This window comes from Papaver somniferum, unplaced genomic scaffold (assembly GCF_003573695.1).
Source record: "Papaver somniferum cultivar HN1 unplaced genomic scaffold, ASM357369v1 unplaced-scaffold_18, whole genome shotgun sequence".
In the NCBI taxonomy this organism is placed as follows: Eukaryota; Viridiplantae; Streptophyta; class Magnoliopsida; order Ranunculales; family Papaveraceae; genus Papaver; species Papaver somniferum.
In genome coordinates, this window is record NW_020627707.1 from 3,378,973 (window position 1) to 3,399,670 (window position 20,698).

The following is a 20,698-nucleotide window of genomic DNA, read 5'->3' on the forward strand; positions in this document are numbered from 1 at the left end:
TAGCTTTCTTCTACCCTATTAACGTTTCCTCTGCCTAGAAGAATTGTTTTTTTGGGTACCCTATTACTTTCCCATTGTTGGGTATTTTCGGCGATTTCATGCAAGTATGGCATCGCATTATCAACTGTTTGGTTTTCAAACCCACCTGTACACATGGACTCTACTGTAGTTGTGGTGGGATAATCTAAACCCTCATAAAGGATCTGAACTAACCTAACCTTTTCTAAACCATGATGAGGACATTGGGCTAATAAATCATTGAACCTTTCCAAATACCTATACAAAGATTCTCCCTTCTGTTGTGTAAACGTGCAGATTTGCGTCCTAATAGACGAGGTTTTGTGCCTAGGGAAAAACTTGTTCAAAAAGGCGGATGTAAGTTGTTCATAGGTTTCAATTGATTCGGAAGCCAAACTATACAGCCACGACTTGGCTTTATCTTTTAAGGAAAAGGGGAATAACCTGAGTTTTAAAGCATCATCATCAAGGTTTCTAATTTTCAGAGTACTACAAATTTCCTCAAAGTCCCTAACATGGAAATAGGGGTTTTTATTTTATTTTCCTAAAAAGATTGGGAGCAACTGTAAGGTTCCAGGCTTAAGTTCATAATTTGCTTCAGTTTCAGGTAACTTGATACACGAGGGACGAGTAGTCCTAGTAGGATTCAACAAGGCTTTCAAAGTTGCCATTTCTGGCGTTATTGGACTATCAGGGATTTTCTCTTCAAACGGACGTTCAAAAACGGAGTCTTCACGAATCGGACTCTCTAAATTGAGGTAATCAAGACGCTTAGAACTACTAGGTTTCTCTTTAACAAATCTACCTAGGGCGTCTCTTTTACGTTCAGGCATGCAACAGAATAAGGAAGGGCATTCTACGCAAACACAAAACAAGGCTGACTCAACCAAATCAAACCTAAATTTCTAGCAAACAAAAAGCATGATGGCTCCACTTAGATTGTCACTAGACCAGCTTCTATTCTTTCGAAAAGGAACTCGTTACAATCTAAGAAAACCCCTATGGAATCAATCCGAGTCAAAGTAAGTTGAATCAAGGCGAGGGAAGCTCAGTGGAGCTTTGATACCCAAGGCCTCACCGGTTACAAGGCGGCGCAGTCACGCATTCAACTCACAGAAACCGTCAAGAACTTCGAAGTATGCTCAAAAGAGTAACCAATATTCTTCGAACGACTTTCCTATTAAGCTCGTTACCCTATGGGGCTCGTTCTAGTCAAAATTTTAGGCTTAGGTTCGCGTTTGGTTTCGTGTTCCTAAAGCGGGCAAGAAGAGAACGGTGATGAAATCCGAACCCTTATCTTGTATGGCCAGTCCTTGCCCTTTACTAGGAATTAAAAGCAACCGTATTCAAGTCCTCAGCATATATTCACCTTAAGGAATACAGTAAACCCGCTGACAGGGGATTCGCGGGTGTTTCGAAAAACTTACTTCCCGTACCAGACGGGCGAAGAACCGCTGAAGTCGACTCGGGCCACAACTCCTATGTTATGTACGAACCCGAGGGGCCGAGGTGATATCGTAATCACCGTCCTTCCCTGCACACAGTTTGTATTTAAACCAACCCTTCCTTAGGGTTTAAAAATAATAATGTCCAAAGTCCAATGTCCAAGTGTCCAAAAAGAAAAGAAAAAATTACAAAAGTAGCAAACCCTAATACAGTTCTCTCTCTCTTTTTTATTATTTTTTTAATAAAGAAAAATAAACAAACCCTAAAAAATCAAAAAAATAAAAATATCTAAAAATAAATTGTCTTCTTTTCCGTTCTTTTCGTTTTAATCTTTTGCTCCAAGTCTTTATGCTTTAAGTTCCAGTCTTTACGAAATCACCAAACTCCTTGGCTGAATTCGCTTTACGATCCAAAACATGTAGACAAAAGACAAATACCCAAAAACGTAAAAAAGAACAAAAATAATAAAAACCTAAAAAAAAAAAAAAAAACTAAGTCTAAAAACCCTAAAAGCAAATCCGCATCGGCGGCTCCAAAAATTGATGTGATTTTAATTGTTGTAGAAAAAGTGGTAATAAGATTCGTTCAACTCGAACTTGTGAAGGATTTTCGAAAATTAAATAAAGTTGTTTCAAAGATAATAAGAAAATATCGAGACCCTAGATTCCACCATTAACCAATTAAGTGATAAATTCTAATCAATATTCATGCAATTCTTTCTTTTAAAGTGATCTAATATTTTGCTTCTAATAGATTTTTGAAGTAATAGTTGTAATCACAAAGCATGAAACATCAAAAGTTTTAGAACCAAGCATGCTCCATCAAAACGATTCACAACTACTCAATAAAAATCAATTTTCTATAACCACTCTATGCAAATAATCATGTAAAATAATTGCAATAAATAATTAAATAGAATTTACCACTTTTAATGGAACAATGGCTTCCTTCGTTGCCTCGGCTAAGGGGTTTAGCTCCTCATATTAATCACTTGCTCAACATATATGTTTATAGCTCAAAAAGTGTTTACAAGAGGTGAAACAATAAAACAGAAAACTTGCAACAGAAATTACTGTTGCAAAGGCGCTGTTAAATTGTTACAGTGAAAGAAAAGGTGACAGACAGTTCATCTGTTACAGAGAAGTGATGTTGCGAATTTGAGACGATGTCTTCCTTGCAACGTTTGTTCTTCAGCAGCAGCAGAAATACGTAACTTCCTGCAACTCGATCTTCTCAGCTCTGTGGTGCTCTAAACTACTCCAAACTCTTCGTCACCCTTCTTGGGACACTAAGAAACATATTTATACACCAAAGGGCGATTGAATCTTTCCCAAATTGCTTCGAAATCTCCTCTTTTCTCCCTTGACAGTTTCAGCAATAATTCCTTCCAAAAATTGTTTGATGCGTTTCTGAACTCTCCCACTTATATCAAACTCTTCCTTAGATATAATATAACCCTTTTGAACCAATTTCTTGCCTTTAATCTCTCTGAATATCCAAAAACGAACCAAACAGGGCATATTTCCTTATTTACTCTACTTCCCTTTTCCGGCCATTCCAGCCTAATTCAATCGATCCAATTGCTTCTAATGAACTTGTTAGTTCATATCAAGTTAAGCCCAACCAATTTACAGTGTTTAATCTCCTTGAAAACTGCCCAAAGCTTCACGTCCAAATTCTGCAGACGTGAAGCTTCTTTTCCCGCCAAAACTTGTTTTCAAACGTGAAGAAGAAGGGTGTCCCCCTATCCAGTTCCGGTGTCCCTTTAGCACATGCCTGGAAATAGGTCACCCCTTAGTAATTAGGTTACCCCTTATCCAAAATCGAGAGTCGGAATAGCAAATGTCCTCCCAGGTGCCTTTAACAACTTTTCGAGCCAATTTCGCCGCAAAAGCTTATTTCTCCAAAAACACCTACAAAGAGATAAAATACCGAAATAAGTACAAAAATGGGTACTAACAATATACACAATAGAGATGAAAATAGACACATAAATGCGTCTATCACAAATCCTGATGAAGAACATCGCGAAAATAGAGAAAGGACTGATGATCGTTACGTTCCACAAAATGAAACTTTTGATGACAGGAAAAATGGTAGAAATCAAGAGAATGGACAACTTCAGGGACGAAATGATCAAGATGGCGAAGGGAATCGATAGGAAGGAAGGAGAATTATATGTGAGAGAGAAACTCGAAGAAATCAACAAACGCTTGAAGAATAAATTGAAAGACATTATGTTGAACAAGCACGTTTAATTTGCGAACGTGAAAGATTGAGAGCGGAAATGGAAGAACAAGAGCTTCAGGAGACAATTCGTCAGAACAATCACGACAATCGAGAAAGAAGGTGTACACAAAACCGGAATAACGGTAACATCAATGAAGAGTATGATAGAGTATAGAGGATGGTTGAAAGACAGCAAATGGAATTAATAAAAATGAACAAAATCATAAGGGAAAAATGAAGACATCATCATATGCGAATCAAGATAGAGATGAAGAAGATCGCAGAAGAAGACGAGATGAGGATAATGAAGAAATGCAAAATTTCGCGAGAGAAGAAAGACATGAACGCAGAAGAGGGAGGCGAAATTAAAAAGACCAATGGATCAAAATTCAGGTGTAAATAAACAAATCTTGAAAGAATTAGAAGAAATGAGAGGAATGCTAAATAATAGAGGAGAAGTAGGCAGAAGACAATTAGATGAAGCTATAGAAGAGCTGCGAAAACTCCATTTACAAGGGAAGTACAACTAGGAGGAATACCTCCGAAATGCAATTTCCCGCATTAACCAGCATTTTTGATGGAACAACTTGTGCAATTCAACACATTAAAGCCTATGAGGTGCATGTTGCAATGGGAAAATCATGATGCCGTATTATGCAAGTATTTTGCATCCAGCTTAACAGGGGAGGCGTTAAAATGGTTCGAAGGTCTACCAAAGAATACAATAACATCCTTCAATCATTTGCAGACTACATTCCTGGGGGCATATATAAGTAATAATTCTTCGCGACCTGGTATTGAAGTGTTTGGATTAAAACAAAGGATTGGCGAAAGTTTGAAGCACCTAACTAAAAGATGGAGGACTATGTGTAGCGAAATGGCTGGCCGTGTGATGAGAGATATCTTATCTTATCATTTATCAATGCTATGTTTGCAACCAACCTATTGTATATCCAAATTTTCAGAGTCAAGAATACGATCACAATGACTGAATTGCGAGAACTTCAAGAAGATATATTTCTAGAGGAAAGGCAAAATGAAATGGAATCATACCCAGTTGCGAACACCAGTTCACAAACAGCGAATGCAAGCTTATTACCCAAACTAATAAACACAGTGGCGAACACTTCGCAAGTACAACAAGAAAGGTGACGGGTAACAATCAACAGAAACTGGTGGCTATGGGAAGCCGAGATCAAGAGGAGTATGAAAAGAAAGAAATTTCTACAATCGTGGTGGAAATAACAAGATTCAAAGACTCGATCACCACAAGAAACTTATGGAGGTCAAAGACAAAACTATAATAGAGGACAAGGAGGTCACAAGGTAGTATGGGAAGAAATCAAGATGCCACCTCTAAATGCAAGTGTGGAGAAAATATGGGAAGCTATAATTTTGATGGAGAATATACCAACACCATGGAACATGGGAACGGAACCACCTCCAAACCACAGAAGTCATGAGTTTTGTTCTTATCATCATTTTCATGGACATACTACAAATGATTGCAGAAATGTAAAAAGAATTATTCTGAGAATGATAGATCAAGGAAAACTAAACCACTTTTTGGTAGGGCACCCACAATCTCAACCATTGCCACCACCACCAGAGCATCACAAAGTAAACACGATGAAAAAGAAGGAAACATTCTTCATAGAAGTTGGTGCAAAAGCAAAGAATCTATTCTGTCACTCTATCGTACATTCATACAAGACAATTGAAGATTTTCATGACAATGTTTTGAGTAGAGTGTTCGCAAGAGATAATGATGGAAGAGAAATTATGAATATTGCGAAAATCTCGCCACTAGAGGAATGGCAGAAACAGATTATTTCTTTTACCGCAGAAGAAATCCCCGAAGGTGAAGAGGTACATGATAATCCATTGGTAGTAAAATTAGAAATTAATCCAAAACCGAAAGAAGATGAGGATGATGAAGCTGAAGATTCATGGGCAATTAATAGGATTCTAATCGATACTGGAAGCTCTGTGAACATCTTATTTTATCATACTTATAAAACTATGGGAGGAAGAGATGATCTTATACCATCAACATATAAGATATATGGTTTTAATGGTACTGCCAACAAGCCTAAAGGGGAGGTTACTATGCGAATTCCATTGAAGGGAATATCTTCTGAAATCCTATTCTGTGTCGTTGATGTAGAATCACCCTACAATGCATTAATTGGTCGACCTTGGCTACATGGGATTCTAGGTGTAGCTTCAACTTTCCACCAGTGCATCAAATTCCCTCACCCCAGCGGTGTAGGAATCATAAAGGGAGATTGGGTTGAAGGAAAGAGGTGTTACGAAACTGAGGTAGAATCCTGCGAAGGAAGAGCAAACAAGAAGGAAATTGGCGACACAAAATCAAAGAGACACAAAGAAGTGAGAGGTTGATGGTGGATGCAATCGAAAAAAGAAGAAGAGATGTTGCGAAACTAATGCTAGCTCAGAATAAAAAATGGAACATACCACTACCAAGGAAGCAGTAGCAGAAAATAACAAAGAAGCAGAGATGCAAAGGTAATAAAATAAGATGTATGAATGATTATTGTTGCGACACTCTCGCAATAAATAAAATTCTCAAAAATACATTTTATTGAATGACAAAATTGAGATTGCGAAATGCAAATACGATATGATGATGTGCGAGAATCTCGCAGAGATAATGAATTCTACAAAGACAATCAGAGAACAATGACAAAAGAGAAAGGGGAACCTTTATGGCGTACACCCTAGTTCGCGAATACAATTTCGCAAGAGGAAATGTAAGACCTAAAGTACGTCATATAAGGGGGTACCTGTTGCATGGCTCAGGGAAAGGCTACACCGCCACCGGAACCTGAGTCATGGAGATTTGGGGTCAATAAAGCCCATCCGGGAGAGGCACCTTGGATTCTCAGCTTAAGCATATGACTTAGGTTGGGCGACTAAGGTAATAAGGACTCTCCCAAGGAGTGCAGAATCTGATCAAGGCGCCGAGGTACACGGTTGAGTCAAGAGTGCCAGGGGCGTTGAGCGTACCTTGCCATTCTTGACAAGTCTTGGCTTATACTGCACTCGGCCCGAAGAAAACCCCACTTAGGGTGCAGTCTCGTAACCATAAACCCTATAGGTAAAAGGGATAAGAGGCTGCGAAAACAACTGGTTGTTGTTAAGACCGGATGGGAGGAGCTAACCTTGTATGGTAGAAGTACGCCTCCTTGAAGGGGCAACCAGGGGGAAGATAAGGGCGGCACCCTCCATTAGGGAGCTGATAAGTGTCTTAAGACGCAAATGTCATGAGGCTTTTTACTCGCAAGGGTATTAAGGCTTGTCATATTTGTGCACAATCCTGAAGAGGCAATAATACAAAGAAAAAGATAAGACGAGATCAATGGGTTTTCGCATGAAAGTGCGAAGACGTCCTGCGATTTCGTCGCAAGACGGCAATGTCATGGGGCTTTATTTTCGCAAGAATATTTAGGCCTGTCATATTGTCGCAACATTCCTGAAGAGGCCATAATACAAAAGAAAAAGTTAAGGCAAGATCAATGGGTTTTTGCATGAAAGTGCAAGAACGTCCTGCGATTTTGTCGCAATGACAAGAGGTGGCATAATAAGACCTTTAATAGGAAGGCAAAATAAGACCACACAGGAGGATTTTGAAAAGAATCAAAATTCACTTCGCATAGATTGCGAAATTATACATAAACAACTGCGAAGTTGAGGCACAAAATAAGAAAAATCTGCAAAATCTCTCATTTGGATACAAATAACAGAGGCAAGTATGGGAATGAATGAAATTAGAAAATGTTATTTGTCTCCATATGATAGATTTACAAAAATTAAAAATTAATGATTATATTGATTAACTGTATTGCAAGGAAGAATTGTTTTAATGAATGCAGGTCAAAATGAAAGAAACTCATATATTAAGGAATATGGGAACCAAAAGAATTCGCAAATATACAGAAAGAGGAATAAATGTACAAGTATTACAGAAGATCAAAGAAAGAAACAAAGACTACTTCTTAGTTGATCCTTCATCATCTTCATCAGACTTGTTCCCTTCTTCGTCTGCATCAGAACTTCATCATCACCATCAGATTCTTCATCATCAGCTTCGCTATCAGAAATAGTCATAGGAATGTTCTTTGGGATCTCCTCCAAGAGACAAGGATAATCAGAATGAGGAATACTATGGTCATCACAAACCATTTGAATAGTTTGATTGCGAAAATGCATAGCATCATTCTTAAAGTTCGCAACAGTGATCTTGATTTGATTCTTTAATCTAGAATACTTGTCGTTGCGAGAAGAAAGATTCTTTGCGAGTTCCTCTTTTTCAGCTTCAAGTTCCTCAATTCTTTCGCGATATCTACTTTCAGAATCTGCGAGCAAAAGGCAATCAATTAATAACTTGATGAAAATTCATAAGAAACAAAAGATTAGTGAAGAAGAACAGTTAATAACCTTCTCTGTCAGAAATCATATCTCTAATCAAGGTGTATGCTCAACTTGGAGACTAACATTTACACCTAAATCTTTTCTGGCATCGTCTAAGATTTTCGCAGCCCAAGCGAATTCATCCTCTATTTATAAGAGACGAGAACGAATTTGGTTTTCTCTTTCGCAGAGCTCGATTCTTGCGGTTAGCTTCATCTCGTTCAAGTTGAACTTCAAGAAGGGTCTCTTGGAATTTCGCCAAAGCCTTAGCACCTTGATCAGAGATGCGATCCTTATCATCTATGAGACCGCTAATTTTGGTTCTTAGCTCATTGATTTTCTCTTTAGAATTAAGAAAGAGAGCTTAAATCGGTTGGCTAAGCCTAAACTAGATCTATGGTCAATCTCTAAGAGGCGAAATTTGGATCTCAGTTCATTCAGAGAAAGAGATGAAATTTTATCATTTGAGAAACTATTTAAAGATTTATTAAGACGCTCAAGAAGGGTATCATTATCCAAGGCATTAGGAAATGAACGAAGAATGGTAGCTTCATCAGAAAGACCATAAATGTCTGCAAAAAGGATCAATCAAATAAGATAAAACAACAGGATGAATGAATGAAGGGAAAGGAGAAAATAACATACCATAGAGTTGATTATTAGCTTGCTGAAGACTAGAGATTTTATTCTTGTACGAAGAAGAATCAATTTCTAGTTGTTTTTCTTCTCGCGAAGACTTTGACTTCAATTTCCAGTTCCTAATTCTTTGCACGAAATTGAAAATTTTTCTTTTCAAGAATTTCGCGTCTCCTCTCCAGATCTGAGGAAACAGCGGAAGAAGCTTTTCCAACCTGCGAGAAAATGTAAAAAGTATTAAAATAGAAAGAGATTTTGAGTTACAGTACTGAAGAAGTAAAAAGACGAAATCATACCAGACTATTAAGAGAATGCAGGAAGTTGGGAGTAACTGATCTAGAAACTCCGCGAAGAGAATTATCATCATCCATTAAAGGAACATCGCAAATTGTAGCGAGAGCTTTGCAGGTATTAGCGAAGTGATTATCTCCCATTCCTTGCCAAGAATCAGAAAAGAGGCCAGAGAGCTTAGCCATAGAAGATTCAGATAGAGAATCTTCATTTGCAGCAAGGTCATCATTATCCTCATCATCCTCATCACTCTCGGAGTTTTCTTGAGACAGAATATTTGAAGGAGAGGAAGAACGAGTTTTTCTCTTCTTTGAATGAGGAGCAGTTGGTTTTTCTCTGCGAAGAGCACCTTTGCCTTTATCACCAGTCCTCGCAACATTGGCAGGTTCTTCTATTTCAGCAATAATCTTCACACACAGATAGAAATAAGAAATAGAAGCAACAGTATATTGTTTAAAATCATAAGAGAATATTTCTTGCCTCATCTGTGTATGAGCGAAGAGCTAACAAGGTACTAGCCTTCCTAGTCCTATGATAGTTATCTTTCATTTTCTGGATATGTAGAATGTCGCAAGAGTCCGCGAACAAAAGAATAAAGACAAATAAAGAAATGTAAAGTGAGCAAAAATGGAAGAAACATACCTCTTTCTCCTTCTCGGGCCAAGAGAATACCCAAGGTTGATAAGTAGCGAGATTCTCAGGAAGAACATTTGACCCAGCAATGTAAGGTCCTTTTAGCATTAAGGAAAAAACACACCATTTATCATCTTTGGATTGGAGAGGAGTTGTGTTCTTACCGGAATGCCAATCAATGTCTTGCATGAGTATTTTAGCTTCATCAATATTATCTTTCCTTTTCAAGCGAACGCCCCAGTGAGTATTCTCCTTCTTCATGGAGATCAATTCATAATTCTCAAAGAAACTCGCTACTGTGTATTTATCGGCGATTATCTCCAAGTCTGCGAATTTAGGATCTCTAAGTTCTTTAGAGTAGAGAGATCCTTCACCAGCACCACGGTTAGCGACTCCAACATTAGACGGATGCAATCTCCACTTAATTGAAAGATAGCTCGCGCGAAATTTGGATGAGCGAGAATCTCATAAAATAAAGGAACATCAGGGTCATAAAGAGGAATGGGGAGACCTGCAAGAATTTGACCTAGCGAAATTATGATTGATTGATCATCACAATGTTGATCATAGAAAAGTTTGATAGAAAAAATTGACTTGGCACTTTCACCAGGAATGGTAGAAAGTGTGAAACCTTTCTCAGCAAGATCTTTTTGGACATCTTTTAAGTTTTTCTCATGTTTGTGGCCACTTGGAGGCATATATGAATAAAAAGTAAGAAGATTGAAGAGGGAAGAATTACAGTAGCAGAACTTACGGAAGAACAATAGAGTTGCAGAGATGAGAGAATAAAAAGAGAAGAGAAAGTAAAAAGAAAATGGAAGAAGAGTAAGAAGAGTATATAAAGAAGATTTTTTTTACTCGAAGAAATAAACACCATTAAGGAGAAAAGACGTGAGCGGTTGAAAAGCAGCGGTTACAGAAGACGTGTCAAGAAATAAATGGAAAAAATGATACGTGTGATAAATGCAGAATATGAAGAGATGGATAGTTGCGGCGTTTCTCACATCGTTCTCTACTTCGCAGAGAAGATATGAGAAGAGGCAAGATGTAGGATCAGAATCTCGTAACAATAATGCCTCAGCGAAATTATCAACGACACAACACAACAGCGTCGCAGAACAATTTCAGAAATGACATAATAAACGATGTCAGCTAAAATCATGAGAATAATATGATGGTTCTACGAAAATAAGAGAGTTTGCGAGATTAACATTTGTAATGTTGCGAGAATGTCGCAAGCCATATCCGAAAATAAAGGACAGATTAGTTGTCATCCACTATGTACTTCCCTATAAATAGTCGTTCAGTTGTAAAGGAAAGGGAGAGATCTTTTTCGGGGTGAGAAGCAAGTAAATAGGAGAGAGAAAATCTAGAGCAGTGGTTATTCTTGATTCCTTATCTTTTCTTGTAAGATTGTTCAACGATTGATCAATAAAATTAAGATTGTTAATCTAAAATGAGTTAAATGTTAATGAAATCATATGAGGGGTGTAGTGCAGGATTTCCTGCAACTACACGGTAAAAGCGAGAGTAGCATGATGTATACCAGCAGTAGCTTAAGATGCTGAAAAGATAGAAGCGTTTGCTGCATTGGAAGGGAGTTGAGCATCAAGTTCAGAATCTCTAGCTAGAAGAGGGTTGTCTCTATGTGGAGAATGCGATTAACGTCAAGATTGGATCCGCGACATGGACAACAAATAGTATTATTTATGATTGTTTAGATTTACTTAAATGTTTTAATAAGTGGGAATATTATTATATCCCAAGAGAAACCAATGAGGTTGTGCATGTTTTGGCAAATGATGCAAAGTCTAGTGAAAACTCTGTTTTTTATATGAGGACATACCATTGTGGCTATCATATCTCAAATGAGAAAAATTAGATGTATCTCAGTAATCCATTAATGAAGATTTTCCCTTTCTTATTTAAGAAAAAAAAAATTAGTTTCTGTATATATTTCGAGAAAATTATATATAATAAAGATATATGAGGAATTATTTGTTACTTCTTACAATTTTTTGGGCATCTTCTAGCATCATGCAAATCTTCTCCAACTACTAAGTGGAACTTGAATGCATCCTTATTATCCAAAAACATCATTCTTTTGAGTCTAAAATATGGCAAATATTTGATTTCTTATTTTTATAAGGTCGTTGATGGGTTATTCTTAGTTGAATTCAAGCTTGGATGGGAACTCTGATTACAACTCAAAACTTTTTTTTATTTTTTACATAAGATTGTGATGTTATATGCCTTTTAAGTAAAAAAAAAAAAACTCCTACGCACTAGACTGAATTCGGTCCAAGTAAGTCCCTTAATATTCTCTTGGTAATTTAGTATTATCTTGTATGGATTTTGTTGGTTTCAACTGAGTTAACCTATATTATATTGATGTATTATAGCTAGTTTCCACAATCGATTAGTACATGTACTTAGGGATTTCAATGGAACTTATCAAAATGGATATTGGCTCAGCCGGTTCCGTCTCGATAACTTTTATCGGATACCCGATAACTTCAACTCCAAAAAAATTTAGTCGGTTCCGCTTCGTTAAGGTTATCCGTTATCAGATATTTTTTGGATAATTCCGACAAATGCGGATCTTATTCTGCTTCTCCTTCTTCTCAGCCACATTCAGATTTAAAATAATCAAATTTGGGTCTTAGATTTTTCTAAGGATTATATAAGAGTATTGAGGGGAATTTGAAAATGGTTTTGGAAGTGAGGTTTAGTAAATCTGTATTTTTACAGTAGGGTGAGGACAGAATCTAGTCTTGACGAAGTTTTAAAATAGATTTTTTTAAAAGCAAAGAAATCTTCGTGATAATCCACATTTATTGATTAAGTAATTCACTGCAAACAAAGAAGAAGGAGAAGAGTTGTGATTTTGGAAGAACTAACAGAGGACGAAATCAATCTAAACCTAATAAGATAAAGAGATGGTTTGGAGTACAAAAAAAAAACAGGAAAAAAGGATGTTGTTGAGTTACCTCTATTGAAGTTTCTTAGTTGAGATGTTGTCGTAACTTCCCGGCGCAAAGATGACAACATGGTTGAAGAAGAAGAAAAAGAAAGAGACTAAAGGAGTTGAGTTCTCACTGGGTTTAGTAGTCCTATTGGTACAATATATATATATATACACCTGAAATTTTTAAGATACCACCCACGTAAAATAGGCTATCATATCCGTAGTATCGAATATTTGTATTATGATTCAGTACCCAAAAAAAAAACATTGGAATTTATGAATACATAAAGTATACGAAAATTATGTTGAAGCCAATCAAACCTCTTCTTATTGTGCGAATGAAACCATAGTTTGATGTCTATTGTGCAGGGTTGATATGAACGCCAGTTACAGTTCATCTGTCAATACAATTATGAATCTTATATTATTATCAATTACACAACTGAAAGAAAAATTTGTGTAAATAAGAAAGATGTTTACCTTCACGTACAACATTTTCTGTGAATCTGAGAGGCTTGTGATCATGGATACTATTAACACACAAGTGTTGACGAAGTAGAAATTGTTGATGTCAAAATTAAAGTTTCTCGTAGAATACTTCAGTAAATTGAAAAATATCGAATCTACTTTATTATGGATTCTTATTTCTCTTGTTTGACCAGGTGTAGTTACTAATTCAATAAATTCAGTCAAGCTCCGCCTAATTTGGACACATCATAGGCTCTGCACAAAAATCAGTAACAAAATTAGTGGTATCAAGATTGCACGCAGAGCACCCCCTATTTCACATTTACTGTTTGCAGACGATTGCATGATTTTTGTTAAGGCAAATTTCGACAACATAAGCAGCCTTCAAAGTATTCTGGAGACTTCAGTTCAAGTTCAGGCCAGTTACCGGATTATCAAAAATCTAGTATAAGTTTCAGCAAGAATATCAGTTCGTCTGTTGCTTCTACTATTACAAGCCTTCTCAATGTTAAGAAGATGGATCCTAACGGAAAGTACCTAGGCATTCCTCTCTTTCTCAACAGAAAGAAGAATTTAACAACCTCATAGGAAATATGGAAAGAAGACTAACGAAATGGAGAGGAACAACTCAATCACAAGCTGGCAGGAGTGTAATGGTAAGAAACGTTCTTAGTACCATTCATCTTCATCAGATGAGCTCTTTTAAGCTTCCAGAAGAAACTATAAAGAAGATGAACTCGATTCAACTGAGGTTCTGGTGGAACAAATCAGAAAAGAAATGTCTTTTTCTTACTTCTTTTACAGGTATGTGTAAGTCAGTTGATGATGGTGGCCTAAATTTTAGAGATATTCATTGTTAACCACGCTTTACTGGCAAAAGAAGCATGGAGAATCTTTACTACAAAGGATAACATGTTAGTAAGTTCTCTCAAAGCCAAATACTTCAAAAAGTCTCATCCTCTTCATGCCCTTAAAAAAGCGGAATCTACTTGGTCTTGGAAGAGTGTTAGCTTTGAGTTCGATTTCGTCAAAAGATTTAGCTGCTGGTCAGTTGGTAATGGTAAAAAAAGTCTAATATGGCACGACAAATGGATTCTGCATCAAGAACATCCTCCGTCTCCCTCAAACTCTGCAAGCAATACTTATTCGTTCAAATATGTCTGAGGACACTAAAAGTTGGAAAGTTCAGTTGATTAACAATTTTTTTGATCCCGCTACTGTTCAACATATCTTGAGAGTGAGGATTCCTCTAACAGTGAAGATAGTCTATGTTGGAATTTTACAAAGAACGGGAATTTTATTGTCAAGACAGCCTACTATGCTCTCTACAACCTGAAGCATCATAATGGTCAAGCACTCTATAAACCTCCCCATAATAATATTTTGAGGAAGATCTGGAGCATAAATGTTATTTCAAGAGTGCAAATTTTTATCTGGAAGCGTGTGAAGGATATTGTTCCGTCCAAATAAAGACTGAGTAGAAGAATGACTCAAGATGAAGTTATATGTGGTAGATGCAAGTGTGCCACTGAGACTACAATGCATATACTAGTTGAATGTCCCTATGCAAGGGATGTGTGGTTTAGTGAAGGATATAAAATAGTCGATGCTCAGTGGAATACTCCTAAGGATTAGATTGCTTCTTGGTTTGTAGAGGGTCATAGCTCCACTATATCCAAAATGGCTACAATCTCCTGGTTTTTATGGAAGGAGAGATGTTTTGTCTTCGAAAATAAAGCTCAAACTCCTCAGCAACGGTAGCAAGCAATTGACAGATTCCTTCTTAATGCAACCTATGCTCAGCAAAAAAAACACCGCATCTGTGATGAATAATGGGCTACCTAAATGGATTCCACCTGATAGAAACCAAATAAAACTGAATACTGACACTTCTTTTTGCGACATAACAAAAACTGGAGGTTTTGGACTAATTTTTCGTAATTTGCAGGTACACATCTAGCCTCAATATGCATCAGCTTTAATGGAGCGTTAGGCGCGGATCATTTGGAAATCTTAGCTGTCTTAGAGGGACTGAAATGGGCGCTACAGGTAGGATTCAAGGACATTGTTACAGAATCAGACTATCAAAGTCTCATTCAAGTTATCCAAGAAAAGGAACTGATATCTCATGGGAGCTGCGTGGCTTAATAGAGGACATTAGTTTTCTGTCAAATTCATTTGCATCTTTCTCTTGCAAGCACATAAATAGATTGGCTAATAAATGTGCGGATAATCTAGCTAAACATGCTCGCAAAGAGGGTGTGTGTAATAGTTAGGAAGGGGAGCCTCCTTCTTTCCTGTTAAACTCTATTATGTATGATCATACTTAGCTGAATAAAAAAATTCTTTGAAGAAAAAAAAAATATAGGCTCTGCACAATTTCTTTCACTGTCATTTAATCTGGTGTTAAAATCCCCCACAATACACCAAATATCTATCTTTGCCTTTATGTTACTTAGTTCTTCACAAAAAAAAATCATGTTTTTCGTGCGTGGATAATATATGTTACTGATATAAAACGGGAGTCCATTAAAAAAATTTGAAATAGTGACATTGAATATGCTCAAAGGAGTTTCTAATTGATAAGTTAGCTAATCAAACTTGAATGACATCTAGGTCCGATAGGATATCTGATTTTCACCTTGAGTTGTCTACGAGAATCAAGAATCACAATGATGTTAATATCATCTTCACTGCTCACACGACCAAAATCAATATACTCCAACTTTAGAGAGTGAGTATTTAGATCCCTTGCTAAATCCCAACTTGGATAAAGATGGTTTTTTCAACTTTGGAGTTGAGTTAATTTATGAGATCTGGAAACTGAAAGTGTTCAGTGTTTCTATACCTCCTAATATGTTATACGAGGTTACCAGATATATGGCTTCCCAACAACATCCATCCAGCTAAAAAACCTTCCCGTGGTATAGCTAATGATGTCAGGAATGATGTACCAACGACCATCGGTGGGAGCTAGTCGCATACAGAAATCTGCCAGACATATCCTCTCCCGGGGTACTACCGTTAGAGCACTTCCAACTGCACGCAAACTTGTCCACATCGAATGAAGTTCATCAATATACACCATATGGGGGTCGTCAGGGTTCCTCCAAGTCACCCATGGGAGACTTATTTCATCATACAGATCTTAAACAATCTTATAATCGATAATTTTATATTCGACAATTTTATAATCGACAATAACATCATAAACAATTTTATAATCGACATCAAGATTCAAAACTCTCACATTCTAAAAGAATAAAATAACATAACAAACGTGATATTCAAACTGTCAAATGCATGAACAATATTTTTGAATTCCACACATTAACATATGCGGCATCCTAATAATTCCAATTTCTAGGACAAGGAAAATCACAAGAAATTTTGTTATTTTTATCAAAATTTTGATTAAAGGGAATAAAAACGATATACTCCCTCCATCCCACTATTAAGTGACCTAGTGTATAACTAAATTTTTAGGTCACTTAACAGTGGGACAGAGGTAATATATAATATGCACAAGTTTACAATAATGAATTTAAGTTGTTTAGATTTGTTAGTCTTTTCAAAAACCTTAAATTTTTCAAACATAGATTCAAATGTGGAAGTTTTTTTTATTTTCGTATTCAAAATCGTAATCATTATTAAAAATAAGTTTGATGTATAATACATGAGATATATTTTTAATGTTTTCCTCGTAACTTCCAAGGTGTTAATCACTTTTTTTCAGCGAAACAACTTTATTTATTTTTATAGTTTTATAGTGGAAGAACAACAAATCTTTATATACGAATTAAAACACATGTTTAAGAACCAAGAAATATATGTATTTCTTATTTTTATGATTAAACCCAGTTATATTATTCATAGATATATATACTATCTTGTTGGTATGTAATTTTTTTTAATGTTGTGGTGTTTGACTTTCATTGTTTTAACATCTTTAATATATATATCACAAATATACACAAGTACTATTTGGATAATTAACTTCCCATCACTGAAGGATACCAAAAATACATGTCTTTTATGTAGCAACAAGTACTAGACAATATTGCAGTACAAGTAGTTTATTTTTTATAAGACTAAGATCGACGGTCATGAGTTTTGGAATATATTCACTTCACCAGAAACATCATATAGAGTTAAAATGATATGAGAAGTTAATGTCGTTGATATGTCAGACTGAGGATTCCTTCCTAGAATATTTTCTATATAAACTGGTCGTAATAGTCCATTAAGACAACACATATTTTAGCTAGTTCTTTAGCTAGGAACCTCCTCTGATTTTCATTTGTCAGCTGCCAAAAATAGTTGAAGTACAACATGGTTAGATCAATGTTATACTCCCTCCATTCCATTTTAGATAATGTTTTAGAGTTGCTTTCTTGTTCCACAATACTTGAAGGTTTTCATATTTTTACATAAAATAACCAATAACATCATAACATTTTGTTTTGGAACTATAATTTTTTTTGAATGCACTAATAACAATTAATGTTTGAATATTTTTCTTAAAGGTATAGATGGAAAATCTTCATATCTCTCTCCATTTCTCAATCTATGTGAAGACTCCAAGAACATCATCTAAAGTGGAACGGAGAGAGTATATGGCCTATAAAATTACATGGGCTTCTAATATGAAAAGGCCAATATAATTTACTTATCGTGTTTAAAAGATAAAGAATTTACCTTAGCCAACTGTTGATGCAACACCCTGTTGAATATATGATGACCTGCGCCTGCCATCACATGGTATTTGGCTTGATACATTTTCTGACTTGTATCATTTGGCATTCTGCCAGTAGCATGAGAAACACCACGCCCGTCGCTCCCAAGTAGGATGGAGTTAGTGTCTCTTATAATCATTCCAAATATCAATGTCCCCCACACAGTATCTAATTTCTTTCTGCGTTCAATTTCAGCCGCCTGCTTGAAACTTTGATCCACATTAATGGACTTTTCTCTACATTAAGATCTTTATTCAACAATTAATGAATGTTTTTACATACCTGATTAGCACCAGTAAGACAACCAAAACAGTAACAGAAATCAGCAACCACTATTAAGAATGAAGCTTTTGTGGCTCTTTCAAGTTCTGTCGTATCTGGGATATTAATGGCATGTCTAATGAGAAAAAAAAACTCGTGAACTAAGTTTTGTGCATGGTCCATATTTGACAAATATGTATTTACACATTCTTCTTTATATTACAAGGCAAAATTCTCGCACTCTTATTTCCCCTAAAAGCTATCCTAGTTATTGGAAACCCAATAGATGCCCTAATAACACCTCCAAATCCATACCTACGTGGAAGATAATTCCCAAATTCTCCAGCTCTCGGCAGAGTGAGGGCGGCATCACTCTCGAGCACATACGGATGTGTCAAATGGTAATGGTGATCAAGCCAACACTCTAAGCGTCCTACTAGACTTTGAACATTAGCATTTTCCTCCCACAATGACCTGTCTAGTACCCCTTCTCTTTAATATACAGGGTGAATTCTCTCACTTAAAACTGGCATTTGAGAGTAAGAATATATAGGTACCATGTATGTGGAAGAATAGTAGAGCGTATGCGGCAAACAGCGTAGATAGCGCAGAGGATAAAACTAGTTATCAAAAATTGAAAAACAAAATCGGGCTTCCAGATTACCCATCATGACAAAGTAGGCAAGAAGTGGATACTGAAAAACAAGGAATACGAGTACGTGCTCAATGAGTCAACTATATAAACTTCTAAAACTGAACACAGAAAACAAGAAATAAAATGTCAGGACCCTGCTTTGGGCTGCCAAGTTCAGTTAAGGGCCACCTGGATTATGGGGTGCTAGTAGTTTGTTTAGTTTAATTAATAGTTAATTAATCATTATTATTAGCTGCTAAGTAGGATTATTAGAGTGTGTGTGTGAGTAGCACACGTGCACACCAAACATTATCCTTTGTATTCCCTTGTTTGTTTGTAGAACTTATCGTGAAAATTAATCAGTAAAATTATCTTTTCTCTCTCAAATTCTGTTCTTCCCAATCCAATCTCTAACCTTAGAAATTTTGAGTTGTTTCTGTGCTAATTTGTAAGGCAGGTCCTTACAATTGGTATCAAAGCACTCTTTCCTGAGTGACCTTACCATGAAGAGTCGACAAGAAACTGTAGAATCAACCAGTAGGTTTGATATCTTAGAACAAACTCAATATGAAGCTAGAAAGGCAGTATACTACGAATTATTTCATCTGAGAATGAAGTCTATTAATCTACTCTTGGATAGGAACTCTCCATATAGAGATTTCAATCTTCTACAAACGGATATTCTCATTTCCATCGCTGAGAAGAAGTTGGAATCACTACCAGAAATTGGGGATCTGGAAACTATGGAGAGGGAGGAGGACATCGTCATAGAGGAAGTAGTAACTGATTTTAGTCAAACCCCTTCAAATTCATCAGAAGTAGGAGATGCATCTCTCTATTTGGAATTGATTAATTCGTCGTTTTTGTTCGATGAAGAAAAAGAAGATTCATCCAGCGATGTGATCAGATTAATTCCTTTTATAGTCGACAGAGCTGGTGATGTAGGTGAAATTCAGAAACGAGATTCAAGGTTTCTAGCTTACCAAGAAGGTAACCCCTTCATCCATGGAGCTGAATTTGTGGTGAATTTTAAAAGTAAAAGAATTGCAGCTCAAGAAGTAAATGGATGTGATATGTTAAATCTGGATTATAATGATGAATTTCGTCAGTTTGAGGATCAGAAGATTATTGATGAAGATAACCTTAATCAATTTTCTCTTAACTCCATTAGTTCTATCAGGTTGTATTTCATTACTCACCTAGCTCAGATTACTTGTATGGGTAATGCTATGTCTAGTGCTCAGTATACTCGGTTATTATTTGATAGAGGAAGAGTATTTAATTGGTCTAATTTACTGGATTTATACACTGATGATTTTGTTATTGAGCAGAAATCTGAACTTGGGTACCATTTGTATTTGTTATTTGAGTGTTCGAAGGTGTTTGAGTTTGTTAAAGTTAGAGAAAAGTGTACTCCCAGCAAGCTGTTTGAGGAAATGACACAGTAAGATAGTGTTATTTGCTCTATTTTTGGACTTCATGTGACAGAAGAAGGTAAGCTATCATTCCTGATACTAAAATTGTGGTGGAATTTCAAAGTAATGATGAACTTCAGCAATTTGAGATTCGAAGTTTATCACAGTTGGTAACCTTAATCAATGTACATCTTACCTATTCAGATCATTCAAGGGATACAAACTGGATTCAAGTTTTGAGAATCCAGTTGTATTTGTGTTGATTAAAGGTGAAGACAGTTATTATATTAGATATTATTGTCACAATACAAGTAGTTCTCGTCTCAGTTTGGGTATATTTATTTTTATTTCTATTGTTCTTAATGGGTTGAATTCCCTGGATACTTGTGATGGCAAATCTGATTATGAGCCAAATTTAGAAGTTGGGTACCCTGTGGATGTGTTATTTGAGCACTTGAATGTTTCTAAGAATGTTAGAGTTGGTGTTCACTGGGGTAGAGTGATTCTTCAGGTAACAAATGAAAGTGAG

The 20,698-nt window shown here is 36.2% G+C and overlaps 1 pseudogene; it reads left to right on the forward strand.

Moving 5' to 3' along the window:
* Positions 1–225: 225 nt before the first annotated feature.
* On the forward strand, positions 226–325 carry LOC113338144 (annotated as a pseudogene).
* Positions 326–20,698: the final 20,373 nt, after the last annotated feature.